Below are 21,726 nucleotides of genomic sequence, written 5' to 3' on the forward strand. Positions count from 1 at the left end.
AAATATTGGAATGTGCCTTACCTACAGTTTCTTATTCTACTCTAAAGTAATTCTCCAAATTTCTAGGAGAAAAGAGTGGAGAATACAACATGAAAGATGCTTATCTGCATTAAATAGAGACTCATGTTGCAAAGTTCACACCCACATTGAGAACTTCCCAAAACTGATGAGAAGGCAAAGGGCTATATCAAATTCCAGGTAATCCATCACAGAGAGGAGATCCTAACTGGAGAACTCCAATCCAGATACAGCTCCTTACAACATTCAGGCATGGCATTGCTTAGAGACATTATTCTTGTCTGCACAAGCCCTACTGTACAATACCCTTTGAATATTTATCCACAATTCAGGGAAGACTATCAAGGCTCCTCTGTTAAAATTCTGCTAACTTGCATGTAAACTTGAAGTTATTTCTTTTTTCTTCCATGCACCCAATCCCCCAGTACATCAAGTCTACCACAAGTACAGCAAAGGGAAAATTCTTACCAAAATATTGTTAGTTGCATAGTCCTGAATATTGTTACAGTTGTGAAGATTTTCCTCATGAGGCTGTCTAGTGTGTTTAAGGAAAGGCTCGTAGGTATGCCTTTCATTTCTCATCTCTAACCACGCTGGAAATAGGAAATATGACTCACTGTTACCCCCAAAGAGCTTGTCTGGAACCTTGTACAAAACAGCATCGCTGTACTATACATAGGGCCAATATCTGTAGCACTTAGGTCAGTTAAGTTACGCCACTGACTTCACCAAGTGATGGATCAGGTCTATATCCCACAATAGACTGAACACCAGAAAAGGGAATTATATTATGTGAAGTATTTCATCAGTGAAGCTTTCTCCAAATGACAGAGGAAATACAACAAAGTTAATTGGATGGAAGAGAATCTGGACTGAAATATACAGAGCATAGAAAGATGAAAGAGGGCAGAGTGAAATAAAAATTAAATTGTGAGCAAAATAGGGGAGGCACATTGATAAAGGGGTCAGGAGCTACATGAAAAGGGGCACAAAGACCAGAGGGTAAAAGATGATTAGTCGTTAATATACATCTGAAGTGATGAAGTAATTGTTTTAGGAAACAGAAGAGACTTAAAACAGAAGCATAATAATGATACTATGCACATAAAATCTTTTGAAAAAATGAAAAAAGAAGGCATATGCAGTAAAAAGAATTAAAAAGATGAGGCTGTGATGAAAAAAAAAGAGAGAATTCAAAAAGGCATCTTAGCAAAAGGAAAACCACAGGAAAAGATCCAAATGTGTGATGCATTTAACATCAGCTGCCCAGCATCTGCAATGTCACAGTATTGATGTTTGGTGTCCTGGAGCTCTCCCTTTAAAGTGAAGGGGAAATCAATTGAACCTCAAATAGCAAAATTTTGGCTCTGCAGAAGAAGTGCTTTAGGCAGCACTTGTAGGTGAAATTCTTGCAGAAAAAAAAAAAAAAACAGCAGACAAGTAATTTAAATCTTAAGTATTAGAATCAACTTACACTTTTCCTTGGAATACTCTCCTATATTCACCTCTTCCCACCAACTCCCTCCAGCTCCCTAAGCCCAGCTGTGTATAGTAGCTCTGCTCAAAAATATTGTTGAACTTAATGTATAAAATTCCTTTTTCATTCTTTTGGAAATCACCAAAAATGCCACAAAGGCCTCAACGATTCCAAGAGGAAGATAAAGTGGGCTTTACTGTGGAGTTGTAAAATGTAGGATTATGCTGTAGAAAATACAAATGTAGCAGAAATGTGATGCCTTGCTAAACTGCAGGAGTGTCACAGAATCCTAGAAAAATTCAGGTTGTAAGGAAATCTCCAGTCCAGCCTCCTGCTCAAAGCAGAGTTAAAGGTCAAACACGGTGGCTCTAGCTTATCATGCCTCCATACAAAATTACTGCAAGGATTAAGGAAGAGCAAATATTTCTAGGACCCATTTTCTTCCCCTTTCCACTGTGAAATCAGAAATAATAGTCTCTGAACTCTGTAAAACAGCCAGACACAATAGAGAGGAAAAAAAAGTCTTTACTGTTAGTGGTGTAAATGCATTCATTCAGAGGAGTAGACGATGCTTCGTACGGATGAAGCAATAGCCCTGATCTGGTCAACAGCATATGTCTCTCGTGAAAAAAAAAAGTATGGGTTGCAACAAGAGTGAATGGAGGCTATTACAGCACTTCCTGCTATGAACTTATTCAAAGCTATGCAGTAATTCAGGCGAACTGAAAATGGCACTGTATTGACTTTTCTGTCTGGAAGAAGACAGTGAAGTGCCTCTGACCCCCAACAGTCAAGTTCTGCAGAAACTGGTTCTCTCACAGATAATGCATTCCTTTCTCCTGCATAAAGCAATGGGCTCATAACGGACGCGATTTGGGGCCGAGATGGGAACGAAGGAAGGAAGAGGAAGCTTCAGCCCCGGAATCATCAAAATCCCAATAATGTTAATAGGCTACTTACATCTCACCTAAGTTTGACCTCTGTCTCTGAATGCACTAGCATGCTGTAGAGATACAGTGAAGCAGCATGTCAGCCCAGAAGCCACAGTTCAGCACCAGACTCCCATAAACATAGAAATAGCATAGATCAGTACAAATGGACCTCAGAGGGGGGAAGGCTGGGGAAGGAAGGAGAATTGTGGGTTCGGTACCCATCCCACGTCCCCACCATAAACAGATTCATTGCATGACACTGAAAAATAAACAAAACAACAATTAAAAGTATAACTTTTTTCCAAAGAATTAGTGGCTTCTGAAAGGATGCTAAAAATGGGTTTTATTGAAAATAATGAAAGCTGTAAAACAGATTTTACATCTAGTTTTACTTAGGCTTCCATTAAATGATGCTGCCACACAACCCTTGTGCCATTAGATAGCAGGTTACCACTGTGGTTCACTTAAAGGCCATTAATACACATACCGACAAGTAGGTGCTGGATCATTGTTAACACTGGGGAAGACACAGAGGAATAACTACAGTTGGAGGCAACCTGCTAATACACTTCTCTGCACCACTGTTCCCATAAGCACCGAGGGTTCTACCTCGGAAAGGCAATATTTGGCAGTCTGGAGCACTGTTTCATGAATAGCAAACTCTGAAGAACAGGGGCTCATGGGTTGCTTAGAGGGGCCTGAACGTTACTCTGACTCTGCTTCACATCAAGTGATTAGTCCTGTTTAATAGAGAGGTTTAACTTAAAACTTGTTCTCAAACTTGCAACGACATTTTTGTATAAATTTGTCCCTTTGCCACTGGAGTTTGTCTTTCTAGTCTCAGCCCACTGACCTGTATCTTTGTCCCTTAGCGCACTCAGTCTCCGCAAGATATCTAGCTGAGGATGTCCAGTCACCTTAGCTTGTGCCAGGAAAGAAGCCTCCATTTCTTTATCAGCCAGGACAAGGCCAGTCCAGCCTTCACAGTGGACTTGGGGCTGACAGCATTACTCAGGTAACCAGCAGTTGAACAAGCAGCTCATGAAAACCTCAGGAAGGGGGTCCTCTCCTCCCAGAAATCCTTTATGAGAAACTACGGTGAAGGCAAAGTGCAAAGGGGACCTGAGGGCAGAGAACAGCTAAGGGAAGAGGGTGCAGCCAAAGGGAGCAGGGTTCATCTGTCCAAGATCCTGCTAAGAGATTCACTAAATTCCTAATTGTAGGTGTTCACCATGAAGCGTATGTCCCAGGGCTTCCACGTATGGCTTGGCTCACTCAAAGTGGCACCTGCAGGTACCACACCTGACCCTCATGCCACTGGAGGTCGGTTATGCAAACGGGTGCTAGGGAAGAATCCTGCACCGGAGGGGAGAGACTAAACAAGCTGCCTACCTTTTCCTGGACTACCGTGCCGCATGAGTTCTTTCAAATTTGAAATGTTTTTGATTAGAGAAAGCAGAGCTACAAGGAGCCGTTGCTCCCTCATCAAACCCTCTGAGAGAAGCTATCACAAATGACTACAATTTAGGCTGTCAAAACTGTCACTTTTCCACGTGTGTTATTTAACGTAGATTTATTAATCCACATTAACAGTGAACTGAAAACCTTTTGTTATAATACGAGAGAGGAAAGAGCTCTTTCAAGCTCTTAGGAAGGCTACTAGACATAGAACAATATTATGAAAACACTCATTTCACAATCTCTGTAAAGAATGAAAACGTTCCTAATATGAACCACAAAACTGCTCCATTAAACTTTTCTATTATTTAAAATTCATTGTGACAGAAATATCTGCCTAAGGCTCAATTTTATAAAAAGGGACGCCTACAAACGGTAGAGCAGGAATGCACGGCTCCCTCTACAGAAGCACCTGACGCACCAGCTCTCGCAGCCCGCACCGAGCCCAGGGAAGCCGGCTGCGGAGGGGGATGTGCCCACAGGGCTGGCAGGACCCTCTCCTGAGGCTGCCCAGCCCCTGCCACCTCCCCTTCTTGGCTCCTCCGCTTCACCGCTCTGCAAAACACTGCCCAGCTGAGGGGCACGCGGAATGGCCGTCCACCTCCCAGCCTTCCCGCAGAAGTGTCACCAACGTGCGCAGACCCTCTCGAATGGCAAAGCTGTGACCCTGAGGGTTTCCACACCTGGGGTTGCAAAGCTCACTCCTATGGACGTATTGCTGCACCTAATGTGTCCAAACTGCACCAATTTGCCCTTATCAAGCTTTGCTGTTAAAGCAGCATTCTTGACTTAGATTTAAGGCTTGGACCATTTTAGCTTGGGTAAAACAACTCGCTAAGTTACACAGCATAACAGAAAATCACAAATGGCTTTGGTCAGATCACGTACACTGACAAATGCTAAACTTCATTGAAGTCCTTCATGGACCTGAAACCCATCCAAACACATCACCACCTCCAACCACACTCATGCAACAAGATGCTCTAGCTTTTCCATAACTCTCTTGCTGACTGACAGAAGCTTCTCACACTGGATTCATTCCTTCTGTTGCTGGAGCTAGAGATCAAGCCCCTGATAGGAGCCAAACATTGTGCAAACCTGATCCTCCTCCTCTTCCCCACACAGAGACACTTTCTGTGTGCTGAACTGCAGTGGCTAATGTGCCAGGAAACACTAGTGCTGCATGTAACAGGGGTAGCCAAGAAGATAGCCTGCTTCCCTGTTCCACATTTTAACTGAAAGGCAGATCTACTGGAAGCGTGGATCTCTACCACTGTGCACTTTAGGAGTCACTTCTGCTTATGCAAAGTAGGTATAAAACACGACCACCTTGCTCTGAAATGGTATTACACCTCTTTGGCAGGCACTGTTGTCACACAATGCAGAAAAAGAGGGAATCAAGCCCAGAAAACTGCGCTGAGTGTCATTTGACATGAGACTTGGCAAATGTGGAGTGCTCTTTTGGGAGCAAACCAAGACCTGTAACTGGTTCAGAAGACATGGTAGGGAAAAAGCGTATCATGCAATATGTTGAATAGGGCTTAATTCTGCTTTGCCTTCCCTTTCCTGATCTCAGTGTAGTCTGTGAACCTATTTTACAAACAAGAAAGCAAAGATAATAAAGTTGTCCAAAGATAATGCAAGAATCCTGCAGTAGATACACGAATAAAACCCCAAATGATGGATCAGCGTTCTGTCCTAACCTCACACTTCAAAGTCAAAGGCATGAGGTTCTTGTGAACCCCAGTCCCATGAACTCCTAACCATTGTACATAGAAATATTTTTCTTTAATTTGTGATCAGCTTTTGCAGCTTGAAAGAAAATTGAAGTTTTCAGTACTTTTTCCAATAAAGTACAGACAATAAAACATATTGAAAGTCTACATTTATTAATCTTATTGAAATGACACACAAATCAAAATAATTCAGTTACGAGAACCAGAGTTACTTCTCTTTTCAGCAGTTGTAAGATAGAGCAATATATTCTTCAATTTGTTTTTGGAGTTTAATCACGACCTGTAGGTACTACCAAGTTTTGTAATATTAATAACATCATAATCTTTATTAGTATGCAAATCTATACCATTTGACAAGCTCCCATTCTCTTTCACGAGCTTCTTTGTTGTTGCAGCCTCATGAATTTCATTTTGAGTCTAGATTATTATCAAACAGTGGGAAGGGGTGTGGGGAGTGGAGAGAACGTTGTGGAAATCATAATATCTCATTTTAATAATGAATCCAGTTTCATATTGCAGTTTGTTTTCTTGCACCAGATGTTGCTGAGGGAAAAGGGAGCAGAAGGAGAAAAAAATTTACAAAAATAGTCCTGCACAGGAACCTTTCCAGCAGATGTCAGTGGAAGGATTGACAGGAGGGAGAAGTTCCCCAGCCCCGTGCCTAATTTACATTTCAGATAACAATCTTGATTCTAACCATATGTTTTTTGCGATTCATTGCTTTATGCATGACAGAAGAAAACAAAATCAGAAATTCTTGTTATTCAATATCTGATGGCCATTTCCTCTCCAATTTAACTGATACCAAACAGTCCTCAGTCTTAGCAGTCCAATCACAGTAATTATTTGTTTAAAAGCTGTGATTAGTCTTGGAGAACTCTGTGACTGTAAAAATGAGTGCAATTGGACAAGATAGCAAAAAGCTTAAAGAAGCGCTAACACTTCTTCCTATTCCACAACACCAGGGCCCCGTCGCCCTCCCTCCCCGGCTCAGGGCACGGCTTCCAGATCCTCTGCCCCAGAGCGGCCCCGGGGCACCCAGGCTCCATTCCCCCGCTGCTCTTGCTGCAGCTGTTCTCTGCTCCTCCTCGCTGCCCTTACTCGTCTCACCCAAGGTCCACACACTTTTAGACTACGCGGAGTTTAGGGTAGAGCCAGCATTTTTCCTAATGTCTATACAAATTATAGGCTAACCACGTCCCACGTGGCTGTCATCTGTAGACAGCTGCATTGCGTCAAAGCTTTGTTCAGAAACAGGACCAGAGACAAACTAAGTAAACTGGTGTTTTAGCAAAAACTCTTAAATGTTGTGCTGTGGCCTCAGTTCCTTCCTTACGTGGGAGTCGCTCTTTCCCCACCTGAAAGCCAGGACAGCACAGATACCCGCTGCTTCCCTCCTGCCTCACACGAACGGCAACAGGCTCGCACCGGCCACGGGGAGAAGGGGCCGGAAGGGGAGACGGGCAGTCTCCTGCCCGCGAGGAGCTGACCTCCGCAGCAGCAGCGGGCACGCCGCGCTCGGCACCCGTGGGGTGCCACGGCGTGGGGACCCTGCCGCACTCACGCCCAAGAACTGCAATTCTTTCTACGCAGGAAGTACACACTCATACGTTTATTTCAAGTGAATATTGACCTTGTATTTTTCCTAAAAGATCAGCAGATAAATTGTAAGAAAATCTCAGGTTTTATTTAGTGAAAGGGGTAAATGTTTACCCCTTCACTTTGCGCAGAAAACAGTTAAACGATGCAGGTTCAACCAGGAGGTTTAGAAAGTTTTTTTTAAAAAAAAAAAAAAAAAATAAGTCATGAGTTTAAAATTCAGCTTCAAGATTTGAAGAACTAGCATCAACCATCCATCCTACTTGTATCTCCCTTCCACACAGGCTTCTTTTCTACAGCAAGAATAGTGGGAGCCTCACAGCAGTACATGAATTTTGGCGTTAACCACCTATTTAGGTAGAAAGGTGCAGTGTAAAAAGTCCTGGAGACTCCCCTCCAGGCTTCCTGCAAACATCCCTGCAATTGCTCAGACAACGTACCAGCACAGAGCAGCCTAACAGAGCGGTGGTGCGACGCCTCCCACCAACGCACGGGAGACGATGCAGCAGGGTAGCTATACTGCTCCTATCACACCAGAAGGTTACCTGGAATTTTCTTGGTAGCCATAAGGTTTCACTCCTTTTAAGAAATCTTCTTTCAGAGGAAAAGTCTTACAAAAGCTAGCAATTTCTGAAAGCGCTATTATTCCTTAGAAAACAAATGAGACATACTAAAGTTGCTACAGGATTCAATATTAAATATAGATTTCTTTCCCTTCTGTAAAATTTTGTATTTTAACTCAATTATTTCTTAGCTTTTATTAATACCAAAGTCATCTCATTTATTAATTCCTACAATGCTTTCCACAAAGGACCACCTGTAGAACATATATTTTTGAGGTTTTAGAGAAGTCAATTGATAGAAAATCTGATCACCATTATACATAGGATTATCTTCTCCTCCCATATTATGTATGATTACATAATAGTTATCCTGGTTATGTGAATTTTAATAATGCTAACCAATGTCATTTATTAATAGAGCTCTGGCATATCTCCCCTTCTCAAAGCAAAGTTTTTAGTAGTAGAGTAGGAATCAATTTCTAAAAACTCCTGATGAATTGTGTAATTAATCTACAGTCCACCTACACCATTTATCACTCAAACAAATTCACAGGAAAGATGAGAACACTCAGCGAGAGTGCCAAGTTTTAAAAGATACTGTGTATTACTTGCCAAAAAGAAGTGTGAGATAATATGCTACATTACGTGACATACATACAAGTTCTTTAGCTTCTGTTGCTACGCAAAGTATATGTTCAATTGCTAATATAAAAAAGTTTATATTTAAAAATGCCAACTAGCATTTCATTGATGCACCTTAATTAAACCACTTCCAGTTTTCGTATTTTCCTAGTAGGGGCCTGTCAAAAATCAGAACTTTCATCACACTGAAGTCGCACCAACGTGTGCAGAGTTCCCTTTGTTCTCTTCCTCATTAAGGAAAAACCTGTCATTAGGAAAATCTATTTAAAGCGAGTATGGAAATGTGTTTGGACTTTGATTATGGCAATTAAAAACCCTGCTATTCAAAGAGGGTGCTTTTTATTATTTAAATAACATTTCACATTCTTTTAACACATTTTACTAAGAAGATTGTTAAATTAGGTGATAAAAGGTTACTTTTGTCTTTGAAGTTGAAATGTGTAACCATTATTTCTTATCTGTCTGGAATTAGAAAAGCTTCCATATCATATATTTTAAAGGATTCATTATCAAAATTCACCAGACTTCATAAAACAAACAAATGCTTCACTTTTTGCCCTTATTTAATCCCAGCTAGACAATTCCTTTTGCTTTTTGAAAAGGAAGATTTCTTTCAACATTTGACAGAACTGTATCTTTTTATTTCCAAGCTGCACAAAGTGTGGCTGGGAAACCATAACCACCTTTTCAAAGCATGAGAAATGGGGACAGTTGTCAGGGATATATTTTAAAAGGAAGGCTCAGACAGAACAGGATAGGTAAAGAAAAACAATGTTCTTACTTTTTTTAAAGCCAGAACAAGACTAAAATACAACTGAAAGTGGTGAACTAGGTCATATCACAATGCAGAGGGAAGAAGTATGACACAAAACCTTAATTCACTTTACGTCCTACAGATTTGAACATTTGTAAATTATTCATATCATACACACAACAAATTTCTGTTGGTGACATCCACTGAGCTGGAAAACCCTACGATGAATTGCGTTGTCCTGCACTTCCAGAGTTTTCACCCATATTCTCTGGGTGAAATCCATCCATCCAGATGAAATCCATCTGACTGAAATTACACCATTTCAGACCCCTGAGCAGACTTGCACACCACCATTTATTTTTAGATAGTCCAACAGTATTTGAAACAGTTACATAGAAGTAATGTACACGAGCTGCCTCTGCACTGCTGAACTTCAACTCCTGATTTTGTCACCCACTTATATAAAAGAAAAAGGCTCTAAAATAACAAAGTAATAAAAAATGTTATAAACAAAAACACGTATACTGGATTCCCGTCACAGTGCTACAGCCACGACAGAGCTGCTTGCTGACCCGCCGGGTCTGTTTGCCTAGGCTGGCAGGAAGGGACAGCTCCCCCTCCGTCAGCGTCCAAATGGGACGGTTTCAAGAACCAACAGGTCTGTGCTTGACACTACCAGACTGCACGTGAATCTGAAGAACTGGCAGCAATAGCCTTGATAAAAAATATTTACAGAGACCACAGGTCTGGCCTTGAGCGAATTACAAGAGGCGCTACTAATGCCAGCAGGGCAGGAACATGTCCAAACACCAGAAACGTTTTTCGGCAGATGATGCTTCCAGTAAGCAAACCGCCAAACCGGGGGCACACGTGTATTCTGAGAGCTCTCCCTCTCCCCGGCGTCCAAACCCACGACCAAAGACGGACCTGCGTGTCTGTGGTCCGCGTTAGCCGAATCCCGCGGTGATGACACGCTCCCTTCGAGTACCACAAACCTGCTGTTCCCGGGAGCGGCTGGGACGAGGGACCAGCAGATCCAACCGCACGGCACCAGCCAAAACTGCTCGGCGATCCTTATCTGGCGAGGCAACAATTATGCCTTTATCCGGGAAGCTTAATTTCAAATATAAATAATTTCATTGATTCTTCTCCCTCTGCCTTTTATCCTTCCAAGAAGATCCACTGTCTACTTCCAGACTTAACCACCCCCAATCAAATATACTGATAAACCAATACAGCACTAAAGTTTTCGCCTGTGTGATTTTAAGCTCCAACAAGTCTGAAGATTCAGGGAAATACAGCAGCATAAAGTTATATAAACCAAGACACAGAAACATAAAATAGAAAATCTCTAGACCTCTGCTTAGCTTCCAACATCTTTAACAGTCTCTAAAGCTTATGCTCTATAGTATATTAAAATTTCCTATGTTTCTGTAGGATTAACTACATGGTTTTGGACCTGAGCGTCAGGAAAGCAAAAACAGGCACCAAATCTCAGGAGAGATACTGAAAAGTTTAAATTGATAGATTTGTTGACAGTTGTTTAAAAAGTCATACTTTCAATCTTGTAAGGCTTACCTAGTTAGTTTTTAATGAAAGAGAAAATAAATTTTTTTCACTGTTAATGTATATGAATGAGGAACTGCATCATACATGAGAAAGACTATTCTACCTTTCAAACTTTATAGGTTTAAAAAGCATATCTGTTTCACATTGCACTTCAGAAACAGTGCTTTTTAATAGGCTCTCTTCTGTGACCTCGAGTTATATAAGATTTTTTCCTTTCTTGTTGACTGAAAGCAGAGGGTGTCAGCCTATTATGAATATTTTTCTAACTGCCAGTAAACTACTTTTCCTCTGTGCTTTAATTAAAGGACATCCACCCTTGCAGCAGACACTTCATAAAGGACAATTTTTTGAAATCTGATATGCTAAGGTTTGTCTTGCAGTGACTGCATATTAATAGACATTAAAAATTCCAGAGCCCTGGTAAATAAGATGATTATAGATATCTCAGAATAGCACAGAACTGTAGAATATTCCTTGGGAGGAGTGACTTTGCACAAGAAAACACTGTTTTAAAGTCATCAAAACTAAAGAATTTTTGCACAAAAAAAAATTTATATAAAGAGTTTTTATACATCCCACGTAGTTGCATTTTGGCAGTTGTCTCTGTGCGAGATTAAAAAGTTCATCTCCAAGAACGGTGCAAACAGACAAAACCTGAGACTCTGAGTATTTACTACGATAAGCGCTACGTGTGACACCAAGTTTGCAGAGAATATCCCAAGTATTTCTGACTTTTCACCACTTAAGCTTTTATGAAACCAAACCTGCTTGTTGATAGATGGCATTGGCACAGCCCTACGTAATTTTGAAACCTTTCAAAAGGCAACAAGGAGCAGCAAAGTAAGGTCAATGGGAAGTTAGCACCTCAAATGGCTTGCTGAATCTGTGCATAATTTTTATGCAGTAAGTTTCCTTGGGCAGGGTCCTAGTCAGTGGGAGGTTAAATATAGTCTCTGAAGGAAAATTCTTACTAATTTCAAAGGAAAATGTGAAGTTCAACCCACGTCTAAGTTGCTCCCCTCAAGCGGCCATCAGAAGTCAGACCGCGCCGCTATACCGTCTGGCTAACCGCTATGGGCAAGAAAGGGCACAAGAAGATAACTCTTATGCAAAGCTATTCTGCACCTTGAATGGTGACTGGAAGCACATACACACCATCTGTTACAAAGTTAAAAAAAACTTTGTATTCGCTCTGAGATCTCTAGAGTAGAGTCTAAATTTATAGGTCAAACATGTACTGTTTTAGCTGTGAGAAGCAATCCAGTTTAGTTATCATAGACATCACCATAACTTTGATGTCATTCAGACTGTGGCTATCCAACAAAATACAAAGATTTGAACACTGCAAGACAGTGACTGAATGCTAAGTATCGACGGGTTGCGAGAGCCGTAACTGAGCTACGAACATAAAGCTGCGGGATGGATTTACACAGTTAATGCTGATAGGTTTTCGTTTATCGCAATGTTAAACACTGAGGTACACATTGTATTTTAATTCTAAGCAAAGATTAAAAATGAAATCACTTGGCCCCATCAGTGTAATTAGGTGCAAGTCTGGTGCCTACAGCACAATCTATTTGTGGCCCGCAGAGCCAGGGGAAGGAATTTAAATATTTTATCAATTATTCAGCCCCAATTACCACCTCTCATTTTTCTTTTTAGCACAGCTCATTCCACCTACTTCAGTAAGAACTATTCACTGAGTACTGCAGAAATGAAGCTGAGTGGACAGCAAAACAGTTTGAAAAATTGTGTCCTTTTTGCTAAAAACATGTTTTAGAGAATATCAGTATACATCAAAATATCTTTTTTAGCCTTAAAATGTTTTCCTTTTTCCAATAAAAATATTTCTTCATTTCAAAAGATTTTGATGATGAATAGCACAAAATTTTAAAAGAAATGCTTTGACTTTATCAAAATATCTTGCTTGTGCCAAAATAATATTTATATAATTTTGTAAAAATACCAAACATTCTAAGAAGGAAACTTTTTCTTCAGCTTTAGTTACTTAAACAAGTAAAAGCATACAGATTTAGCACTTAAATTTCATGATTTCGCAAGCCTTGTCCTTGTAATTGTTCCTAAAACAGGATAGTAAGAATTGTTTAGAAGAAAGATCATCTATACTAAAGATAATCAAAATATTTGTTCAGTAAAGCCAGTTGATATAACTCAAATGATTAAAAAGAATATCTAAATCCAGAGAACAATCCTGTGTTAAATAGGATGAATTAAATGGTATATCATTACTCTTAAAAAGACACTGTACCCTAGAACATTTCAATTCATAATTTAAATGGATACAAGGAACACATCAAAAGAAAACAATTTAATAAACCTGTATCTTACAAATGTTTACCTTTTCCTCTTAATAAAAGAGCCCAATAAAAGTATGGATATTCAAAATACATAACCTATAATCAAACATACAGAGTAAATAACTTTTAATTCTCAAAATCAGAAATATTTTAGTCTCATCTTTTCTGCTCTCTGCAAATCTATAGTACAATTTTGACAGCTACAGTATGCATTATGCTTCAAAGGAAAGAGGACAACAGCTTGGGATGTCTTTTCTGATTCCTCTCCATTGTGACCTTCAGCGAGGCAGATAGCTAGCCATGAAACTGGAATGACACTGCATTTGCAAGCTGACTGCTCCTATTTCTCAGAATTTTTCTGCAGATTTTATGGTAGAAGGCATATAAACCTTAAACTGAATAGCTCAAGCTTTAGAAACACTGTCAATTGTTACTATAAATTAATTTCTCTTATTTTGGGAGCAAAAAGTAATATAATGAACTTTTTTCAAGCTTTCAATGTTTCCATATCCTCCAAGTTTCCTTTTAGACAGTAAGGTCTGTAGAGAATGGTTCCCATCTTTTGGTTATGCCTGAAAGTCCTAGTACACAGGAAATAACATCAATAGCTAACAGTGTTTAAATGAATTGCTTATGATAGAAACAAGTACAACAAAGTCTTCTGCAAAAATTTCTCTCCCCAAAAGTCAGAAGAGGCTTATGCCTAGAAAAAAGTTACTTTATTCAGAATACACAAATGCTGGCAGTTGCACTTGTGACTACAGAGCAATGGCTTGGCGTTTCTCAGGCTGTGGACCAGAGTAAGAATTACTGACAAGAGCAGCCACAGTTCAAGAGTATTTCATGCTTCCCTTGCAGCCAGCTGAGCAAGGGTATGGAAGGTGGTGGGAACAGGGAATGTGCAATCCTAAACGCGCAGTCTGTACAATGCAGAACTGCACCACTGACCTCCCAGAAGTAGTGGTCTGCATCTGCACCTAGATTCCATAGCTCTCAAAACTGCCCAGCTAAACAGCCTGGGGGATGAAAGGACTCAGTGTCAAACTCCAGAAGAATTGCAAGGAAATTCTTACATTTGCTAAAGGATGATCAGCTCGTCTGAAAGACAGAACCAGGTGCTTTTGGAGAGTATGGTCTTATTATTCAAATCAGAAACAGTTTAATTTGGAGATATAAATCTAAAATGTGGCTTGGGATTCTCGACTAAATATTCAGATATTTCTAATTAAAAAAAAAAAAATCTTTCAGCAGTACTTAAATGTATTTCAGTAAATCAAATCCTCAAGAATTTTTTCAAACATTTCTTCCTTTCAGAAGAGCATTCTGTATAGTAAGCAAGACATCAATGAAAAAGAAAACAAATTGTATTGCAAATCCAAAGTGATGCATGCTTTAAAGAGAAAAATGATTTCCTTAGAGATGCTTACAATCAGCAGAACACCATTATCCAACAGTACTCCTTTAAACATTAATCATACTACACTGCTTGTTTACTTTCACATTTTTGTTTCATGTTGGCTTTGTTCTTTTTTCCTTGTTATTTCCATAAAATACAGAGACTTGTGACTACACATCAGTAAATTAATTCCACATTATGGATAACTGGATAATTACACTCATACAAAACCTTCAAGTACCTTCTCCTGTTTAAGGTAGTTGTAATCTATCCTTTCTTAACAACTCCACAACCCCATCTGGAGAAAAACGTTGTTAGCAGAACTCACCCCATTAAGATGCACAAAATACCAACTCAATCAATATAAAAAAAATATATATACCAGATGTCCATTTTCCAAAGTCAGTTACCGTTTCTCTCTCTTTTGTGGTAGCACTTTAGAAGCTTCCTCTTCTGAGGAAGTTCATTGCAACACTGTGGATTTCTTGTGATATTCATGTGCTTCAAAAGAAATCACCTGGCAATTAGTGTTAGCTAATAGATACTTTAGAATTTTCCCTGCTGTTGTAAAGTTGTATACGTGTCTTTCAAGATCACTATCTCAGCGACGCATTTTGTAAAATGATTTGCCTTTAAAATTTCATTACTATTGATTGCTACTCACTCTTTGCAATGCACAAGGCATCCTGCTATCTCACAATCCTTCCTATTCAGAGTAAAGAAAATTAGTTTTTAATAACATTCTTTGTCCCCATCTCAATTTTGCAGGCAATGGCAAAAAAGGCAGGAGAAAAAAAAAAGAGAGAAAAAAAAAGGTTAGGGTTTTTTTTGTCATGCTGAACTCCCAAAACTCCCTTTATATGATATAAAAATCTGAAAAGCACATTACTTTTGCTATTTTTTATATTTATAATTCATTTCATCAGACTTTCTTTCATGCATCCATAAAATGACTCAAACAACAAAACTGGTCTGAGTAAATACAGAGCTAGTTTTCATTTCATGGCTGGAACAACGAGGCTTGCAGACATGAATTTGCAGCTATTACATTTAGCAGAGCTATAACCTTTCAAAACATATGAAGTTATATTAATCTCCAATAAATGGGTCTTTGGCTCTCACTCAGGGCAAATCATCACACAGTGTTACTTCTGCAGGAGCCTTAATTAAACCTGTTCTCTATTTGGTCAGTTTGGAAACCAGAGAAGGGTATAGTTGGTTGTCTGAGTCTTTTGGCTACGACAGTATTAACTGTCAAAGCATCACACAAGCAATTATTAGTTTTTAGTATGCCTTGCTACTAAAAACTGTAGCATGTCATTTCTACCTATAGTACCGTAGCAAGAGATGAAGAGAAATACAACCAAAGGTAAAGTACATTTTTCTAGCTAGCCAAGTGAAAAGTACATTTTGTTATGCAGCACAGGAGAAACAGCAGCACTAGATTGCTCTAAGTGTGGAAAACATATTTTGTCTTAAAATGCAGCTAAAAGACCTATCACCAATCACAAGTTTTAATATGGTAGGTCTTCCAGTGGGGGCTTGCCTTTGTACACATTTCTACATCCTCAAACACTTAAAACTGATCCTCTTCGACTCAAAAATAAGCCAAATTCTGTAAGTTCAGGCTCACTTGTAAGTCAGAGAATAACAATAACAGTAGCAACAAATCAAATTTGGTTCAACTCAATGCAAATCCTCCCCAGCTGGAATTCAGTTCAGGACTCAGCGTAGTACGTGCAGGTTAAACAACTCATAAATAAATAAATAAATCTGTTCCAAAAATCTTCTACTTGAGGGAGACAGAAAGCCATATAGCAAAAGCACCAATATTCCCACTTTACAGATGGGGCGTAAGACACTTAAATTATGCTGCCTTCCCATTTGTAGGAAGGAACAATTTACGCAAGGTCACATAGGGAGTGTGGAGTAGAACTAGGCATTTAGCTTGGCCACTCGCACTTCTGTATCAAACTGGAGTCTTTGGTCTTTCAGAAGAGAGAAGCTTATGCTATCCATGTGCTTCAAGCTGATAGGAGTTCACTTTGCCCAGCAGCCTACATAAAACAAAGCTAGCTTACCTAACACAAGGGTGTAGCTACCTATCTTGATTCCCAAGACTCGTAAGATGAGGTTGCTCCATCACCTGCCTGGACAAGCCTGGATGATGGAGACATGATATTATTGTCTAAAGATTTCTGAAGTTAAAACCATTTTGTCCCCACACTGAGTCACAGAAACTCAGTATTCATGGAGAAAAAGAACTACATAAGTTCTTACATAAGATAGACAGGAAATATATATGCTTTTTATGGAATTTGCTGAAATTTTAAGTATGCTGTGGAGCTCAGTAGGAAGCTGATTTATCCTGTGAGCACAAAGCAGTCACTCTCTGCTAGAGCTGCTGTTTAAGTTTAATTGGAATACACAGCACTTTTGTAACATTTATATTATGAAGAACATTTAAGAAAACCAGAAAGACCCTTTCAGCTCAGCACATTTATTTCTGTTGCGATCCTGATCACTGAACCCAAGTGGAAATATGAGCAACAGAATGATTTCTTTGCTGCCTGTTTCAGTCAGTAATTCCAGAGGCAATAGGTGACTGCTTGCAGAGGAGAATAAAAAGCAGCCAAGTCTGGCAAATGCAAGGACCAGTAACGGGATATGGAGCTTTTCATCTGTAGGTCACTGGTTTGAATCTAGTACAAGGCTGTAGTAACCTAAAAGTTATTACTAACAAATGGAGGTTCAGTGGCCTAAGTGAAATCATTTAATTGGTTTCAACTTGGTCTTCATACAGGTATTCGCAGCAGAGAAAGTATTGCTACAATCCTTTAGTAGCTTTTTTTTTTTTTTTTTTGTCTTTCTGCAAGCAGTAGATCAGAAGATAATAAATATCTTTAAGAGTTTTTAGAAAAAGTCATTTGCAAAATATTGTGGACCTCAGGTGAAAAATCACAGCATCTCCAAAGGCAAGGGGAGAAGATAACTCTCCTGGGTCACAACATAACAAATCGCAAAAACTCTGCAGAGACAAAAAATTATAACCTGAACACATCCAGATAACACTGCAGTTCCCAGGCAGAAGTGCAGCTGTGGTGCCTGACCAGAGCCAGAGCTGAAACATCTGGTGCTGCCCTCTGCCTACCCTCCCACAGTAATCTGGCCTGCATGTGCCATGCTGCAACAGAGGTCTCCTGCTGTGGCGGGGGGTCACAAAAGATGTTCACCAGGTGAGAATCCTGGCTTATAAAGAACAGTGTGTGGCATCTAACCTAGACTTCATATTGTTAACATACTTGTATTTGACTCAAACACTTAAAACTAGATATATTTGACAGAAAGCTTCCAATTTTCCACAGAAAGCAGGGAAAAAATCTATTTTCTTAAAAATCTAGATTTTCTACTGCAGTAATGTTTCAAGAGAAAAATTTCAGCAAACTCTGCTGTTGAGCAACCTTAGAAAGAGAGCATAAGGACCACCAATAATCAGTTTCGTATCTGTAATAAATGTGGAAAAGAGTTTCCACACACCTGCCTGCCTTCAACAGTCAGAAATTGTGAGGTGGCTCTTCAGGACACACCTGATTTGCTTGCAGTGTACGCCTTGCCTGTCTCAGGCTTTGACACTTCTGTTTTTATTGAAATAGTAACCATCTTTTCTTATGGATATATGAATTGCTTTACATACGCAGATGATCCATTGAATTCCAAAGCAGCATTGCTCTAGGCATCTGCTCAGATGTAGGACAATGACTGTCCTGCTTCTGCTCATGACAACCTATGCAAAATAATTGGTTAAGAGCCTCGCTGGTATTATAACAGGAAATAACCCCCCCTCCAAAAAAAAAAGGCGTCTTTTTGTTCACCATTGAACAAATCATCACAGAAAAGATTACTAGGCTGCATGTGTTTTGTGAAAATTTAGACAATTCTTTCTATTTCATGACACTAACATTCCAGGACTAACACTAAGCCTAAGAAAGTGAACCTGCTAGGGCTTACACAAGACAGAAGCCTCATTTCAGACTACTTCTAGCATTAAAATGCTGTTCTTAACTGAGAAGCAACTAACCACATTCTGGCAGCAAAGCAGCTGGGAAAGTCAAAGCCAAGAGTAGGTTCAAGTAGAGACATTCCTGCTGTATTTTGTGTTCCAGTTAACGTTCCTACTTGCACAAATCATACTATATCGGTGCAACTGCTACAGCAGGGGCCACAGAGTTATTCAGAGTTTTATGTTTAAGGAGACACCTGTGCTAAATAAATTCGAGCAGTTCCACTGTGAAAATCCTGTGCTCAATAGCTCTCATCAGCTGGGTTGGTTTAATAGCACATTCAGCTGTTAGAGCAAAACATGCAAGGGTAAGAGTTCAAGGCTCTCGCTCCGTCCTTTTTCACTCTGCAGGTGTATGTGAACAGCTTCTGCAGTTAGAAAATGCGTGTATATACACACTGGATTTCCTAATGCAAAATTGTTTCTATGTATTTATGGTAACATCTCTGTAAAGTGCTCTAAGCACTACATGTTTAAAGCATTATGATTAGTCAAGTGAAAGAGATCTTTTTAAACAAAAATTGCTACAAATACTTACAAGATACAAACAGCTTGTTTTAAAAGCTAGCAGTATATGACAATAAACATGCAATATTCACTACGAAACTTGACATGCTTTGCACTACAACAAAGTTGCACAACAAAGCTACAGGCAGATATGTTATATGGATAGCTGGAATATCATTCAGAGGTATGATAGATATCTGGGTCCATAACGTGCGTGCTCCAGGATGCACCAAATTAGCTGCATCCACAGAAGCAAATAAATGTATTTCATAATTAAGAATAAGACAGAAGTTACCAAAAAAGCCAACCTCTAGTGAAGCATATGAAACAAAGTGCTGAGGTTTCTTTCTAGAAGATATAGAACTATTAAAAACAGCTGGGATTTTGTAAAGGTTAGGCTTCAAAATTCTCAGTTTTCATCATGCTGAAAAGAATGGCCTATTTATTTCATTTTTTGTTTGTTTCTTTTTGAACTATTAGTAAGGCATACAAGTAGTATGACCTACAGTTCTCAACTTGGAGGCCAGGCATAACTCACGTAATTAGTATTCTTCACATTTAGGTATATCTGTAAACTATTAGTTACACGAGCCATTTTTAAGCACTGCAGATAAAAAAAAAAGTGGTCACAGTGAAGTGCTATGGCTTCAACAAAACATGGATTATACCGTATAAACATATTCCTGTAGTGAAAAAAAAGGGGAGGGTTCATATAAGCATATAAGTATATAAGCAATTAAGGGAATTGTTATCCTGTAACGTTTTAAGTGAATGCTATCCTTTCCCAAACCACACTGTAGGTTCCTAAAGGAGCAATTTGGGTTCTGTCTTCAGCTTTGTAGGATGTTCGTAAAACCTCAGGAAATCAGCTGACTTGGACACTGAAGAGAGACTAAGGACGTGACTATCAAATAGAGGCTTTTCTATGTTAATCTAATTAAACATTTGCATTGCTTTGCAGACTGTTATTCAACAGATCCCAGGAGTTGGGGTTTTTCTTTCCAGACCTCCAGGGCTACCACAGAGAAAAGGAGGGAAAGATGTTAACCCCAGCAATTAGAACTGGAAAAAGCCACAACAATCCATCACACCATCCCTCCCCTGAGCCCCAACAGCCGAGCTGAAAGCGTCACTGCTTGATAACCCGCAGCCCTACAAAACAAAGCGTAAGGTTAGACGGTGCCTGACCATCCAGTCTCAAGGAAGCAGCAGCTAAAGTGCTCTCTGCTAATTTGAGGGCTCCTACAGAAACCTGTGGTACTGTGCAATAGAATAGCCCAGCTCCAGAAAAAAACCCCGCAGCAATAACTGAGAACTCGCATCACTGCCGATGCTACTGCAGCACAGAATTTAAGTCTGTGGTGCAAGTCAGCTGAGCTCGGGACATCCAGCAGTCATGGGTTTACTGCTGCACCCAAACGCTGAGCATATGCAGGCAGGGATGGCAAGAGAGACAAAGAATGAAAGTTCTCCTTCAAAATGAAATTTAAACCACCCAGGGGACAAATGAAAACTTTACTAAGGGGTGGAGAGAAACACTGCTTTGTCATTTTTCTAATGATAACAGCACGGAAGCAGTGTAGGAAGTGCGGGTGGGCAATCCCACACATGCATCTCCACTCCCAAAATGGGACCTAGTTAAGAATTTACTATCATGACGCCCAGCTTCACATGCCCTGAAGCTCTTTGGGCCGCAGCCTCCCTGTTCAGAGAATTCCAACTTCTGCCACATTCTCAGTATTCTTGTATCCCCATATTTCTCCTTCTTGGCCCAATACTCACATCTCAGCCTGTTCCATTCCAAAGTCCTCTAGGCATCCCCGGGCAGCTGAGACTCAGCTGCCTAAGCAGATCAGGGAAGCTATCTAAGCTTCTTGCTTGGAAAATAACTTCTTACTGGCTCAAGAAGAGGCCTGCCTCCTGCCACCGCAGGGTTTCAAAAACCTGCACACAGGCTGCACTAATTCAGCATTCAACTGATAGATGCGGCAGGAAGAAAAGGGAGGGCAGTGATCCAGCCTCCAACACCTATCTTACCTTTGCCTGTAACAACGACATACCAAAAGCTTATCGAAAAAGATGATGTTAAAACTCTTGAAAGACATTTTCTGACTCTTGCTCAGCCAAGTTAGGGTACCTCTTGACTTCTTTAATTACAAACACAGGTTCCTTATGCTAAAGCCTTCCAGCCTAGTCTATTTCTGTGTCATTCTATCCAGTCTATAGCCATCATATTTAGAAAAGCAAGAACCAAATGGTTCTATGTATATTAAACCTTCTTCTGGACACTTGTGATACTAAGTACAGTGTATATTAAACATACTGGGTATTCACCTTAACATAACAAATCTAGACCCTCCCTAGCTCCCTAGACCAATACCTGTTAGACAACTGGCATATTTTTAGTGTATTGGAAGGCAATAATTTTGTGGGCATTGGCTCAAGAGTAGGCTCCCCATTAGCCCACAGATATAGGTTTCCTCTATTAATCACATTCATATAGCCTATAGGTAACGTGATCGCTGTATTCTTCACTAATGTTACCCCAATGCATACAGCTGACACATGGATGTTAGCTATGTGGATACAAAATTCCCTGTATAGTCACCTGAAGCCTCTGGAAACACAGATGTGCAAAAGCAAAATTTCTGAAACAAAACTGTTTATAACATCCGTAAGTTTGGGAGGAGCAAAAGA

At 39.8% G+C, this 21,726-nt stretch overlaps 1 protein-coding gene across 2 annotated transcripts in view; it reads left to right on the forward strand.

Annotated features, from left to right (window-relative positions):
• The window catches only part of CHST8 (carbohydrate sulfotransferase 8), a 174,925-nt gene that overhangs the window by 123,424 nt on the left and 29,775 nt on the right, over positions 1-21,726 (forward strand). The window contains exon 1 of one of the 2 annotated variants that reach the window (XM_062586471.1): positions 3,373-3,442. The exons of the other annotated variant lie outside the window; for it this stretch is intronic. The gene's annotated coding sequence lies outside the window, so the exon portion shown is untranslated. Of the gene's footprint in view, positions 1-3,372; positions 3,443-21,726 lie in introns of those variants that run through there. 2 annotated transcript variants of the gene reach the window in all.

This window comes from Rhea pennata, chromosome 13 (assembly GCF_028389875.1).
Source record: "Rhea pennata isolate bPtePen1 chromosome 13, bPtePen1.pri, whole genome shotgun sequence".
Classification (NCBI taxonomy): Eukaryota; Metazoa; Chordata; class Aves; order Rheiformes; family Rheidae; genus Rhea; species Rhea pennata.